Here is a 13,895-nt window from a genome sequence, read left to right on the forward strand (position 1 = left end):
TGTAAAATTTGTGCATGAAGATCACTATTTGTGGCTTCCGATGGAATTTCACAAGTGAAATATTTTTCAATAAACTGTAAAACAGTGGCATCACTGTCTTGACCAAATTTAGGAGCATCTTTAATCCATAAAAGCATGTGGATTTATGGTGCTCCTCTGGCTTGGTATTCTTTTCTCCAAAAGAAGTGTTGTACTTCTCCAAGGGGAGGAACAGTTTTATTACAAAAAGTGTAGCATAGCATTGAAGCGATGGAGAAAATATCTTGAAACATTAAAAGGATCCAGAGAACAAAGTTCTACAGGTGTTAGTATATCTATGTTTGTTTTGTTTTTGTTTGATATGTGTAGGAAATCATGTAAATCTTCCCATGCATATTCTGCACAACTTAATGTAACAAACCAAGTGGGTGGGCCAAGGTTTCTGATCATACAACGTACATCTCCATGACGTTGAAACCAGTACTCTTTAGTACCACGCATATTTGCTAATAGATTTGTAATATTTGATTGTAAAACCTCATATTTTTGTTGCACTTTTAGAATAATTGTGTAGCTGACATATTTTGAAAGTGGGATCCTGATTTTAATGTGTGTGCAACTCCGTAACATAAAGTTGCTAGTTCACTTTCAAAGAGTAGGTGGAATATGTATTTCACATTCTGTCTAAATCTGGGATCTTCAGAATACATCCGTAATGAGCGGTATTCTGATGCTGATATTTGAATAGGTCTATCATCGTACCTTCCTCATTTGCTAGTAGGAAAGAGTAGAGGAAAAGCACGTGCTTCTATACTTTTTTCCCATATGCTGATTGGTGATCCTTTTGTTTGACGCTTTTGGTATGTTTCTAGTGCACCTTCTATGGTGTCATTAGAGTGCAATGTATGAATTGTATAATGCTCTAAAGTATTTGATATTGTAGCAGGATCTAGGAGCTCAAATTGACCAACTTCTTGTGTCTCTTGAATTATTTCAGTTGTATCCTTCAAGTTTTCTTCAATATTAATTTCTATGTAGTATTCATTATTTTCTTTAAGATATTGCAAGGCTTGTCTAACTTTAAGTAAATCTACCAGCTGTTGACATTTTTTTGTGTTTTGTAGGTACTCCATTTACTAAGATAATTAAAGATTGCTGCATTGGACCTTGCACTCCTAGAGTGTGCATATTTTCTTTTAGATCTAATGGTAAATACACTACTTTTCCACGAATACCTTTCACTAATTCAGAGGGAGGTCATTTTGCTGTTTTTGGTTGAAGGCGTATTATTGCTTGAAATGGGTTTACTGTTTGAATTATGATGCTCTCATATAAATTAAGTTGTTGTAGGGGTTTTGGTAGTGGATATAATTCCAAATTATTTGTAATAGCACGTGAAGGAGTTTGGTGGTTGTCAAGTTTTGTAGTGCAGTAACTGCAAAGTATTAAGGGGTCAGTTATTTCATATTTGTTTTCTGCTATAAGGTAGAGAGATAATTCAAACCATTTAGAATCTTCATTGTCTTCTATTTTGTATGATAGGTCTACAGTTTTTGTGTTACTTTTATAAAAAGTTTTGCGGCAACATACACACACATGATTTGGTACTTCAGCTAATGTACTTTTAATTTTAGTATTTCTTTTTTTATGTGTGTAGTAAAAGGTTGCCATGCGTAACATTGTTGCTAATTTGGTTTAAAGCTATTTCATTTTGTAAGTGGCTTTCACTTCCAAAATATTTTTTCTGGATATAGTCGATTTCTTCAAGTAGGTCTTTTGCTGTACCATGTAGAAGAATGTTATTTAAATTGGCTAGTGCTAAAGCAGGACTTTTAGCATAGTGCAGTTTATAGACATTTCTTATAGTTGAATGCTGTGTTGATATCCTTTTGATATCATGGAAGGTGGTTTTGCAAATAGGTCCTGTAATGTAGGCCAATGAATGTCCTTGTAGTACTGTGTACTTGCGCACTGGACAGGTATCCATATTTTGCAGTAGTTTAATTTTGATTTTGTCTTTGCCTTTCACATATTGATTGAGGAATTGGCGTAAAGAGTTGAAATTTCTTTTGGGAATGGTATACATTGACGTGCATGGTCATTTGTACACTAGGCGTTCTGATTCAGTTGAATGGAGAGGTAATTCTAAGTTTTCAGGGCATATTTTTGTAAGCAGTACTTCTTGTTCCATTATGGTATTATTAACTTTTTCATAACCTCGACCACTGCTATGTATGGCAATTGTATTTGTTTGCTTTTGTTTGTATGCTTCTTCATTAAAGTATGGTTCTGTGCTTGTAGTGTGACTCCATTCACCTCCACAGATATTTAAAATTTCGTTTATTGAGAAGTCTTTTTTGTAATTTAGTCATTAGTTTTGTTAGTGGTTTCATTTTGTTTAATACTAAAATAAATAACTTTCTTTTGAGAAGAATTGCACTATCTATCAACGCTTCTAGGATTAATTTCCTACGATAGGTTTTAAGGGTTGAACCTGGTTTCTCTCCTGTTTTTATAAGATTTTGAAGGACTCTGTGACAGAACATTTTGGTTAAAATACTTTTCTTGGTATGCTTACTTTGCACTATATCAAGATTTATAGAAGCAGCTTTATCAGTAGTGATAGCTGATTTTCTGTTATTTGTTTTCTGGTTTGTTTTACATTTTGATAGAGGAGGCAAAGTTTCTGTACTTGAAACTTCTTTTGTTTCACTAAATAACTGTATTAGCTGTTTTGTTTCAACTTTTCTTACAAATTCTGCTAGAGATGGATGCTTATGTTGGACACTTCTATTTTCATTTGCTCTGCTTCTGCGTTGCTTTCTACGGACTTGATTTTTTGTAGGCATTCTTTAGGGTCTGTTGAAAAAAATAAAGAAGGTATGGGTTGGGGTGTTCTGCAATGTATGTGTGCTGTGTGCATGAGTGTTTGAGTAAGATGATAAAGATGTATGTAATGGTGAGCGATTGTGCATTGGGCAACTACAACTGGTAGGGATGGGTTTTCTTGAATTAATGTGTTACTAAACTGGGGTTCACATGACATAAAAAAGTAAGCTAGTGGTGTGGAGAAGTACAAATAGTAAATCTAATGCTATACAATTAAAACAGTTGTTTGTTCTATAACATCAAAATTCTAGCGGCTGAGTTGGGTAATTTGTGTGTCGAAAAATAGGAATTTGTGGGCCATTCTGGCTGTAAATCGCTGTTTAAGAAATGGGGATTTTTGGATAGAATGGTGCACAATCTCTATTTTTAGGCACAGAAATAGCATGAATTAACCTTACAGTGTGTTTGAGTAATAATACAAATATTATGGTGGTATTCAACTTACTTTTTTTCTAAAATTAGCAGGTTACTTCTTAGTTGTTCTTTGTACTTCAAATTCGACTGCTTCTTTTCAGGAGAATAGTCTTCACTACAATTGTAAAAGAAACAAATCAGTAATTTTGTTTGTATATAGCACTGTTTTTAATTTAGACATTGATTTTTTAAATTGACATCCTCAGCGCCTTCCTCAAAACCATTAAAACTATTGTATTCACACAAGATACGTCGCACCAGTTGAATACATATCATATGTTCTTAATGAATAAACTGTATTGCAATGACTAACTGTAGCAAACAAAATATCTTTACTATGCGTTGTGAAATTCATAATGTACCAGTGAATACCACTATTCCTGTAACTAAGCTCTTGTAAGTAATAGTGCCTCAATGTCATGGGCTGCTTGCGCTATATAAATATAAGTAAATAAATAAATAAATAATGTTTATGTTATTGTACAAGTATTGTTGGTTGAGATTTGAACATAGTGTGTGCATGCAATTTTGTTTGACTATATGCAGTCTATATATTTTATTTAAAAAATGTTACTTCAACATTATTTGAATATGTGTGTGTAAAAAGAAATTAAATAGTATCAAGGTTTGTAAGTGACAGTTGATTTCAGGAGATGGAAAAAAGACAGTAAGTTCATTTTACAGATTATACAAGGTAAAAGTCAGTTAATCTGTTTATATGAAACTAGCAGAATTGTACATGTACTTTACAGAAAATATGCATACCTGTAGTTTGTGCACGGAGCTGCAAGTAGAAATCTTGAAGACTTGTACAGTATTTCTTGTAGAATGTGCTTTCCAATGAAATGACACTTGTACACAAGAGAGATTCACAGTACATTTGCAGTGCTGATCTATGATGATGCAGTTAGATGTAGAGGTCTTCTATGTGATTGGTAAATGGTCATGTGACTTCTTAGCTACATCCAATGAGGGAATGGCACAGAGAGTGAAGTGGAAATGGTAGAAAGGCTGTGCATGTTACGATATGTCCGTGGATATGGCGGTAGTTCGCGGACATCGGGTGTTACATCCGGGGATTTTTGGGTTGGGAAGCCATGCAAATTAGAATGAGCATAGAAAGGGATTGGTCAGGAAAGTTTAGTGGGTGTGTTGTGCCAGTAGAGAGTTTCTCAGATACTCTTTCTGCTGATTGAGAGAAGAACAGATAGCTATGGCTGTGTGTTTCAGAAAACAGATTGTTTGGATTTTGAGAGATTCGTGGATACATTGGTTGAAGGTGCATGCAGAAAGCTGTGGAGTAGCTGTAGATCTTGGATTTCCACATGTGGAAGTACACTGGCATGGAGTATGTGGAATGAAGTGGTTGGACTTGCTACCTCTCTGTGCTACTTTGGAGACAGAGCAACATCCAGAGATAATTATATTTCATTGTGGAGGGAACAGTTTAGGACATGTGTCTGGAATTTCTTTGCAATTTGCAATGAAAGAAGGACTTGGGAAGGTCATGGACATGTTTCCAAATTCTCAAGTAATTTTTTCACGGATTGTGCAGAGACAAATGTGGCTTCGTTCTTCTTCATTTGGTCCACAAATGGAGAAAGCAAGGCGCAATGTCAATAAGGCTGTTTGTGCCTTTCTAAGAGATTTTGGCATGTCCTCTTTTCACAATGAAAATATGTTTCGTAGTACATACATTTTTCGCAGAGATGGAGTCCATCTAACTTATGCTGGCAATCAGATTTTTCTGAGAAATATACAAAATGTATTGCGACCTTTTTTAGAATTACAGCATCCATTTTGTAGTAGGTGTTGAGTATTTATCATTTTTCAAACACAACCACCACCAAAAGGCTCTTTTCAGAGCCACCACTTCCTCCCAGAGAAAATTGCAATGGTTATGATAGGGTAGCACCCCAAAATTTTAGATGTCCGCGGACTGTCCGCAGACATCTAAAAAATACAAAAGGCCCTGCTTCATGTATTTTCACTTCTATTTTGTAACTGTGAAAGGCGGCTCTGAAAAGAGCCTTATTTTTTGGGATTTTTGTTGTTTTATATTGTTTTTGTTTTCTTTATACAAGACACACTAGGAGAGGAGGGGAAAGAAGGGTAAAGGGGGGGACACCAACCACGGGGATAAGAAACGGCGCGCTGAGAGAGGCAGATGTAGAGTGGGTTTTATTTGGGTAGTGAGCAGATCTTCTCGTGCTCTGAGACGATAGTCTCAAAAGCACTGCGAAGTCGCTCCCCCTGCAGAGTACTGTGTCGCAGTACATACACACAACTGTGACCCTCGAAAGGTAAGGGTCATCAGCATTGTGTATGGCCTGTGAGGCAGCTTGAGGAATACGCTGTCCCACAGGGTTGTGTTCCTTGTGGTGACAGGATCAGAAACGGAGGATGAAGTAGAGGAAGTCAACCTGCTATGCTCCTCGCAAGGTACAACCCTGCGAATGGCCCCGGTGTGAAATGACCTTAGGTGTCGCTTCATGGTAGTGGTCCCAAAACTGTACGAACCAAGCCTCCCGCGACTGAGTACCATTTTGCACTTGTTGCAGGTGACTTGGTTCGCACAAGCCTTAGGGCCATTCCCACGAATGGTAAATAACCGCCACACCCAAGACTCACGCCGTGTGCTGGTAGGGAGTTCAACTACCTCATCCTCATCATCCTCTTCTTCCTCCTCTGCATCCTCACTCCTGTTCCCCTCTTCAGGCCCTTGGTGAGGTGGTGGTGGGGGCGGTGCTGAGGCAGATGCAGCACCAGGTGGCAGCAGTGCAGCCATGGATGCCATCAGGTTCAAGATGGAAATCTGCAGGTGGCAGTAAAATTTGCTGTGCTCTGTAGAATAGCCAGAAACACAATGAGAATAAGCTCTACTGCGTGGTCTTTTATAGGGGTGCTTGTACGCGGTTCGCGGACATGCGCGCTGTCTGCGGACAGATCAAACACAAAAAAAGGTTAAAAAAGTTTCAAAAAGTATGTAGAAACTCAGGATTAGTATGTGGGACTTGTGCTATGGTGAGTTTTTATTGAAAAATATTGTGGATTACTTGAAAATGTACTTTCGAATTGTTCGGGGACACGAACAGTGTCCCCATTCAGAACACACGATCAGCGTGGGCGCGGTCACGGACATTGGTTTGCGCATGCGCGTTGATGTTCTACGGACACTGTTCGGGTCCTGAAGTCATTAAAAGTGCGTCACACGTCAAACGAATAGTTACGGACAGGCGTTTGCTCTTAGAACAGTTTCAACTTGCTTGCGAACAATACGGACAGACAAAGCGTTCTTAGGACACCTCCATTTTGTTTATTTACGCACATTTGAGGACACCACATGTGTTCTTAAAACAGTTTCAACTTGGTTGCGAACAATACCGACGGGCATAGCGTCCTCAGGACACCCCTATTTTGTTTATTTATGAACATTTCAGGACACCGTGTTTGTTCTTAGAACAGTCTCAACTTGAATGCAAATATTACGGAGAGGTATAGTGTTCTATGGACACCCCTATTTCGTTTATTTATGAGCATTATAGGGCACATGATGTGTTCTTAGAACAGTTTCAACCTGCCTACGGACAGGAATACCGTTCTCAGGACACCCCTATTTTGTTTATTTATGAACATTTCAGGACACCGCGAGTGTTCTTAGAACAGTTTCAACTTGCTAGCGAACAGTACGGACAGGTATAGTGTTCTTCAGGACACCTCCATTTTTGTTTCTTCATGGACATTCTGGACACCCGCGCTGTCCGCGGACACCTAAATTGCTTTTTTTTAAAAAAAACAACATGAAATGAATTAGAACACAATATAAAAATGTAACTTTATTTAACATGTATGATTAATTTAGGACAGAGAAGGTGAGGCAGAAACTGAAACAAACATAGGAGAAGTAGGGGTTTCAACAGGATTTGTATGAGGTGAAGAAGGGATGGAAGTCTCATCAAAACGTTTTGGTTCATGGAGAGGGTTTGGGGATAATTGACTGGGATATGGTGAGGGGGGACAGGTACATGTGGGACAATAGTACATGGCCTTTTGTTTAAAAGTATCTTCCACAAAGTTTTTTAAATTATTAAAATTAGCCAACAGTAGATCCATTTTTTCTTGTATGCTGTGAAGAGTCTTATCCATAACATCTTTTTCTGTAGTACTTTCTATTTTGGTATGCTCTGTACAAAAATATATATGGTAAATTTATATAAAATAATAATAATTAAATGGTATATATTGTAAAGTGTCTACCATTAGATTCACTATCTTCTGACATTTCCTCATTTGGGAAATGCTCCTCTAGCCACTCCAGAGTACTAGACATTTCTGTGAGAAAAAAAAACATAGCATCATTTTTTTAAATCTAATACAGAAAGTTTATAAATATATGAGTAAAATGCAGTACACTTACTATTTCAGGTATGTTGTAAGTGGTCTGTAGATCTGCTGTTGTTCTTAGTTGTGGAGTGTCTGAGGTAATTATGTTGTAAGCCTATCTTTCTTCTTTTGGTATATTCCATTTTAGAACATATTGTATTGAAATTAATGGTTAGGTTAGTGCGTTACATATATGGGTTACACTTCTTATGTATTACTACATATAATGTGTATGTGTGCTGATTTGTGAATTTGTAAAATGTTAATATGTTATGATATAACAATTAAATATAACCCCCCCCCCAGAGTTTTTGGGTAGTTTTGCTGTTGTCCGAACATGTCCGCGGACATTAAAAGAGTTCGCGGACATCAAACTCAGTAGAGGGGGTTCAGTATGTTCAATTTGACATGTACATAAATTCAGAGTTATTATTATTAAATTGTGCTAGTAAAAACCTATGAAATTCAGTGAAAAAACGTTAAAGGGACGTTATGGTTAAGTTGCGCTACTAAAAACCTATGACATTCAGTGAAAAAACGTTGTTAAAGGGACGTTATGGTTCCAAGTAAAACCGAAAAACCCCTGAAATTCGCCAGTTATGCTAAGCTAAGCAGCCATAACTCGTGCCACCACTGTGCACTGCTAAGACTAACACCCACGACATAAAAGATGACATCACAAATGTCATTGATTACATCACTGATGACATCACATGTCTGGCTCACTCTTTTTTCCTCTACTGACATATCTAGGCCACATGGTTTTCTTCAGTAACAGTCAGAAACTAAACATTTTATTTTATTTGTAGACCTATTCTTCAAGTAGGTTCTTACAGTAATTCCCTTGGAGTCCAGTCACATCATATGAAACATATACATAGGGGAAGACACAAGCTTGAAAGACAGCAATCCTTTCTGTGCATAAAGATAATCAATAGAGTTATCAGCACTTTCTGATAGTTCTGTTGTTTTTTTATGGCTGTACTTTCCCTGTATATACTCATATTTGTATACATTGTACTCGCACTACTTTCCTTAGGGTCCAATCACATCATGTGATACATATACATAGGGTAAATAGCAGATTTTAAACAGAGCAATCATTTATTTGCATGATAATAATCAGTTAGGTTATGAATTGTTTCTGCTACTACTACTGCTTTTTTGCTAACTCCACTTTCCCTGTATATACCCATATTTGTATGTGTTCTTGTCTCTGAGTTTTGTCTGTAGTAATGCAATTATGTAATACATGGGTTTTATTAGCTACTTATTACATATTTCACAGTACACACAAATCTATTAATAAAACAATTATTTCATTATTCAACATATCAACATTATGAATATTATACCTTCATCTTGTACGCTGCACACAATGCTATGTCTCTGCATGAGTAGCTCAGTATACTAGATAGAACCCCATAATGGAATGCTATTTATAGCAATGCATCGTTCAATGCACTAATTAGGGTATGATATTTATTGCAATGATCCTTGACACTTTTTTCTCAACATTATAATAAGAATCCCTTGTAGACATATTTTATGAAAAGTAAATACACATGTGATGTCATCAGTGATGTCATCAATGACATTTGTGATGTCATCTTTGATGTCGTGGGTGTTAGTCTTAGCAGTGCACGATGGTGGCGCGAGTTATGGTTGCTTAGCTTACCATAACTGGCGAATTTCAGGGGGTTTTCGGTTTTACTTGGAACCATAACGTCCCTTTAACAAAGTTATTTCACTGAATATATATATATAAATACATTGGCGCATCGCATGCAATCTATTTACTATGTAGCCAGCCCCATGATTACTTTGTCTACTTGCGTTACTCCATCTGTATATTTGTAAAATCGTTTTGCATTTTCTTCACTGCTTCGCTGCACGTGAAATCTTCATTTTGCTCCCAAAATGTTGCTCACTTTACTACTTCGTCATCAGTTCCTATAAGGTCTATATTCTATCTTCATTCGCATCTCTTCTGGGTGCGTCACGTCTGCTTTATATGACATCACCAGTCTTCTCTTTCATTCATTTTCACACTTTTTCTGGAATTTCACCTTCATTTCTCTGCGGAAACATATAGGGTTTTCTCAATGAATACCTTGTTTCAAGGACATTTCACGATATAGGCACCATTATTGGCTTTGCGCATGTCGCAATTTCCAGTTGCCAACATGTAGGCAGAATAGGGCCGGAACTTCTGAGTTACTTGGCTCCTCTTCTACAGAGGGGAGAGCCGATAAGAAACCAAACTGTGTTGAACAAAAGTAGCAAACGGCTAATTGAAGAAAGTACAAATAACTGGTATTTTGATTCAAGAGGGGAAAACCAGCTACAGAGAAGTCAGACACCATGTGGGTGTTCTCTTGAGGATTTCTGGGTGAGTACCCTATGGTTGAAACTAATGTTACCAGAAGGACTTGGGAACGGCGCGAGAAGAGGGTCAAAGTGGTCATACAGGGGTCTAGCAAAATCCTCTGTACAGTTGAAAGTCTTTGATCGGCAGAAGATTGTAAGGTTAGGGAAAGTGAATCCTGCATTGTAAAAAAAGGAAAGTGAATCCTGCATCGTAAGAAAGTAGAAGAAATTGGGTAACTGGCAAGAGTGAACCCGAAGGAGGGATGCAGATGAAAGGGGTGAAACCTAAAGTCCCGAAGGAACAGTGTGTTGACAAGGGTGAACCCGACAGAGGGATGTCCGCAGTAAACTGTTAAAAAAGACATTAGGAATCCTGAATGTAACAGGAGAAATTGATTTGTGAAAAGTAGTAGTGAACCTGACAGAAGGAGGCAAACATTTAAGAAAGGGTCTGAGCTCAGAAGAGGGGGATCCAGGGGTGAGAAGCCATTACCCCAATGACACTTGAATGCAAGCGAGGAAACATCTTTGAATACAAGCCAGAGTGAACCCAACGGGAGTGTGGCTAATATTCGAGAGGGGTCCGAGCCCAGAAGAGGCTGACCCAGGGATGAAGAATCATCACCTCATGTGCAAATCCAGAAGGAACATTTATTTTGAATGTATCAGACCACGAGAGGCAAGAAAGTCAACCTTTGAAGATCCTGATGTCGTTAAGAACTGTTTGGGGATCTAAGTCCGGATGAGGGGGATCCAGTGGTGAAACGTCATCACCCAACATCCATAAGGAGAGGAACTTTTGTTTGTTATTTCGGAGCCTATAAGGTCCTTGGAGGCAAGAGACGTTTTGTAGAAAAGAGACTTAACCACCAACGGCTCTGATACCCACAGCCAAACTGTTGTCTCGTGCTTGGAAAGCTCGAGCGTGTGCTGTGCTCAGGAGTTCCGCCTTGTCCCATGCTCAAAACACTGTGAAGGGAGACCCCCGGCTAATACATCCTGACTTATCATTTGGAACACTTCTTTGTTTCTTGTGAAACCTTATCCAACACTCTTTTGTATTTAACGTAAGGATTGGCAATAGGTTTATCTTAGTATAGGCCAAGACACCACTAGGACTGCCTTATTTTGATTTGATGGTCGTACTTACTACCATCTTAGATCTAGGTTTGGATTAGGTGTTTTTCCACCCTACCTAAACAGTTTAATAAACTCCCTTGAACTGTGATCATGTGTGTCTGTCTATTCTTGATACCATGCCTTCCTTACAACAAGGAGCATGTATGTTTTTTTTTGTACTCTGGGTGGTGCTGCAGGGAACCCCTCACTAAAAACTGAATGTGCAAGAGTGTGACTTGCAGATATTGTTCATTATGCCTGCCTGTCTGCTGGACAAGCAGCTCCCTGGGAGACCCTGGCTCAACCTTCTCCCAGTGCCCCTTCTGTTATCCGGTATGGAGCCTTCATAGGAGTTGTGAGGCATTGTTTGTCTAAATCTGGTAATGACCTGAGGAGCCTGTGGGATCTTCCATGTTCTTATTCCGAGCCCTACATTACTGAGCGTGTGGTAGCAGCCAGACCCCAGGATCACCCTAGCCCCATTTTCCAGCCTGTGACATGGAACAAAGTTAGAGGTGACATATGTAAAACTGAAAAGTGCTGGATGGAATGTTTTGAATCAAGCATCATTTTCTGGACAATCTCAACCCATCCAAAGTCATATTTTCACCCTGGCATGCCACTACAAAATACAAAAACCATACAAAATCAGGCATGACGTCGATAACAAAATATGATTAAAAAATGTATTGTTTCGGATTAAGGTTCACAATCTAAGTCTAACTTTTGGAGAACATTTTACTACGGGCATATGCCTCACCACAAGTTTGTCAGACAAATTGAATGTGCGAATGAGTGTGAAGCGATATTTAAATTACCTTGCACATGGTGTTTACTTATGGGTTTATTTTACTGTGAAGCGAGAAATAGTTTGGTCTATTTCAGTCCACATCTCGGCATTTATTATTCGATTCTTTTGCAATTCTCGTGTGTTGACAGCTACGTTTCCCAGATCAAGTAACACCCCCTGTCAATGAACGATTCCAAAACTTGTGCCATATCACTTGAGCTAATGAGACCTATGACTTGTACAGATCACACAAGGAAACATGCTGCGGCCTATCAACCAAAGCATTATATTAAGTTGTAAGCAAAGACCCTACCATTGAACAGTCTTATTACATTCTTAGCTAGATTTCTTGGATTGTTTATCATCAATGGTTAGCAACCCTTTTGCAGTAAAACGAAAGTTGTCCGTTATGATGTGGGCTCCTTCATATATCCATGTGACCTTGTCCTAAAAAAAACAATGGGTGTGTGAATTCTTGCATCTCTGCATTGCAGGTTGACAAGGGTACGTCTTATTAACTGTATTGCATCATTTGTGGTTATTCACTTTGCCCCTATAAGATCAATAACATACAAACTAGTCTGACCACACATCAAACAGTCCAATCAAAACTCTGCATAGAACAAAAACAACTTCAGAATTGCTTCTGCCTGCTTGCACTTTATCAGGAAGGTGTAGCTTTAGTTGCATGGAATATCAGGGAAGCAGATCCATCTATGCAGATTCCACTCTACGCTGCATTACAAAAAGAAAATTAAGTTTTCATGTGAATGCCTGCGGCTTAGCAACATAAGCTACTTCCATATGCCCGTAGGATATACGTGGTTCCACTAGCAGAAACACGCTAGCTATGCTGGCATCATCACATCAACAGATCATATATGCGCATTTGAAAGTATATGGTGTAAAGGCTCGAGGGGGGTTATCTGTACTCCTGCCCTCTATATGGCATAGTAGAAGCACAGAGCACCCCAGCCAAGATTCTCTATAGGGTAGCAATGGACGAGCAATCAAGGCTTAAGCTCTCAGAAGGTGATGCAGGCTGGTTCCAAAGTACAGTTAGTCCCCAAGCCCTCACACACGAATGTCCACACACTATGTTAGTGATAACACAGTTCTTTATTTAAATAAGGTTCGGAATATATACACAAACAATAACACACTTTGTGCTCAGGCAATACTACAATGATAAATATGCACAATCTCTATATGGTACCACAGTTGACTTGTGACTCCTTTCAAATGCACTAACTGCTGACAGTTGTAAATGACATACAAGTCTAATAGCAAGTGAACCAACACCAGATATAGGAGACAAACAAGTGGTTAAACAATTGGCAGAATACTGGTTCCTACCAAGGACACAGTTCTGATCCCCCCACCTGTGCAACCTGTAAATAAAGTATATTGACAAGGAGGCAGAGTATTTACTGAAAGATAGACCAAGCATCTCTGCATTTTATATCTTAACTAAAATTCACAGGTCTATAGAATCTACATGGTCGGCCTATAGTCTCAGGGATTGAATCGGTATTAGAAAGCCTTTCAAAATGTGCTGATTTCTACTTAAGACAGTTTCTTAAAATAAAACATGAAATCATATATGCAGGGCACAACACAGGGTATACAAATATTGGAAGCTCTGGATTTCCCTTCCTGAAACCCACTTATTGAGTGGCTGTTATGCCTATGTATACAATGATTCTGCAGGCCTCTTCTATAGTGATGCCATGTATTATGTGGTGTATAGAAATGGCTCAGTTTTGGATGCTTTGTACAGACAAAAACATTGCACAGCAATGGGTGCTACAGAAGCACCTAGCAAAGCTAATCTTTATGTTGACATGCTTTAAGTAACACAAATCTAGTCCAATATGAATCAGTTCAAAGACAGGATTTCATTGTAAAAGCATTATATAGACAATGTGGAGCTCATTTCGGATGGTACCAA

The sequence above is a fragment of the Ambystoma mexicanum genome, chromosome 6p (genome assembly GCF_040938575.1).
Source record: "Ambystoma mexicanum isolate Mex_15411 chromosome 6p, UKY_AmexF1_1, whole genome shotgun sequence".
Lineage (NCBI taxonomy): Eukaryota > Metazoa > Chordata > Amphibia > Caudata > Ambystomatidae > Ambystoma > Ambystoma mexicanum.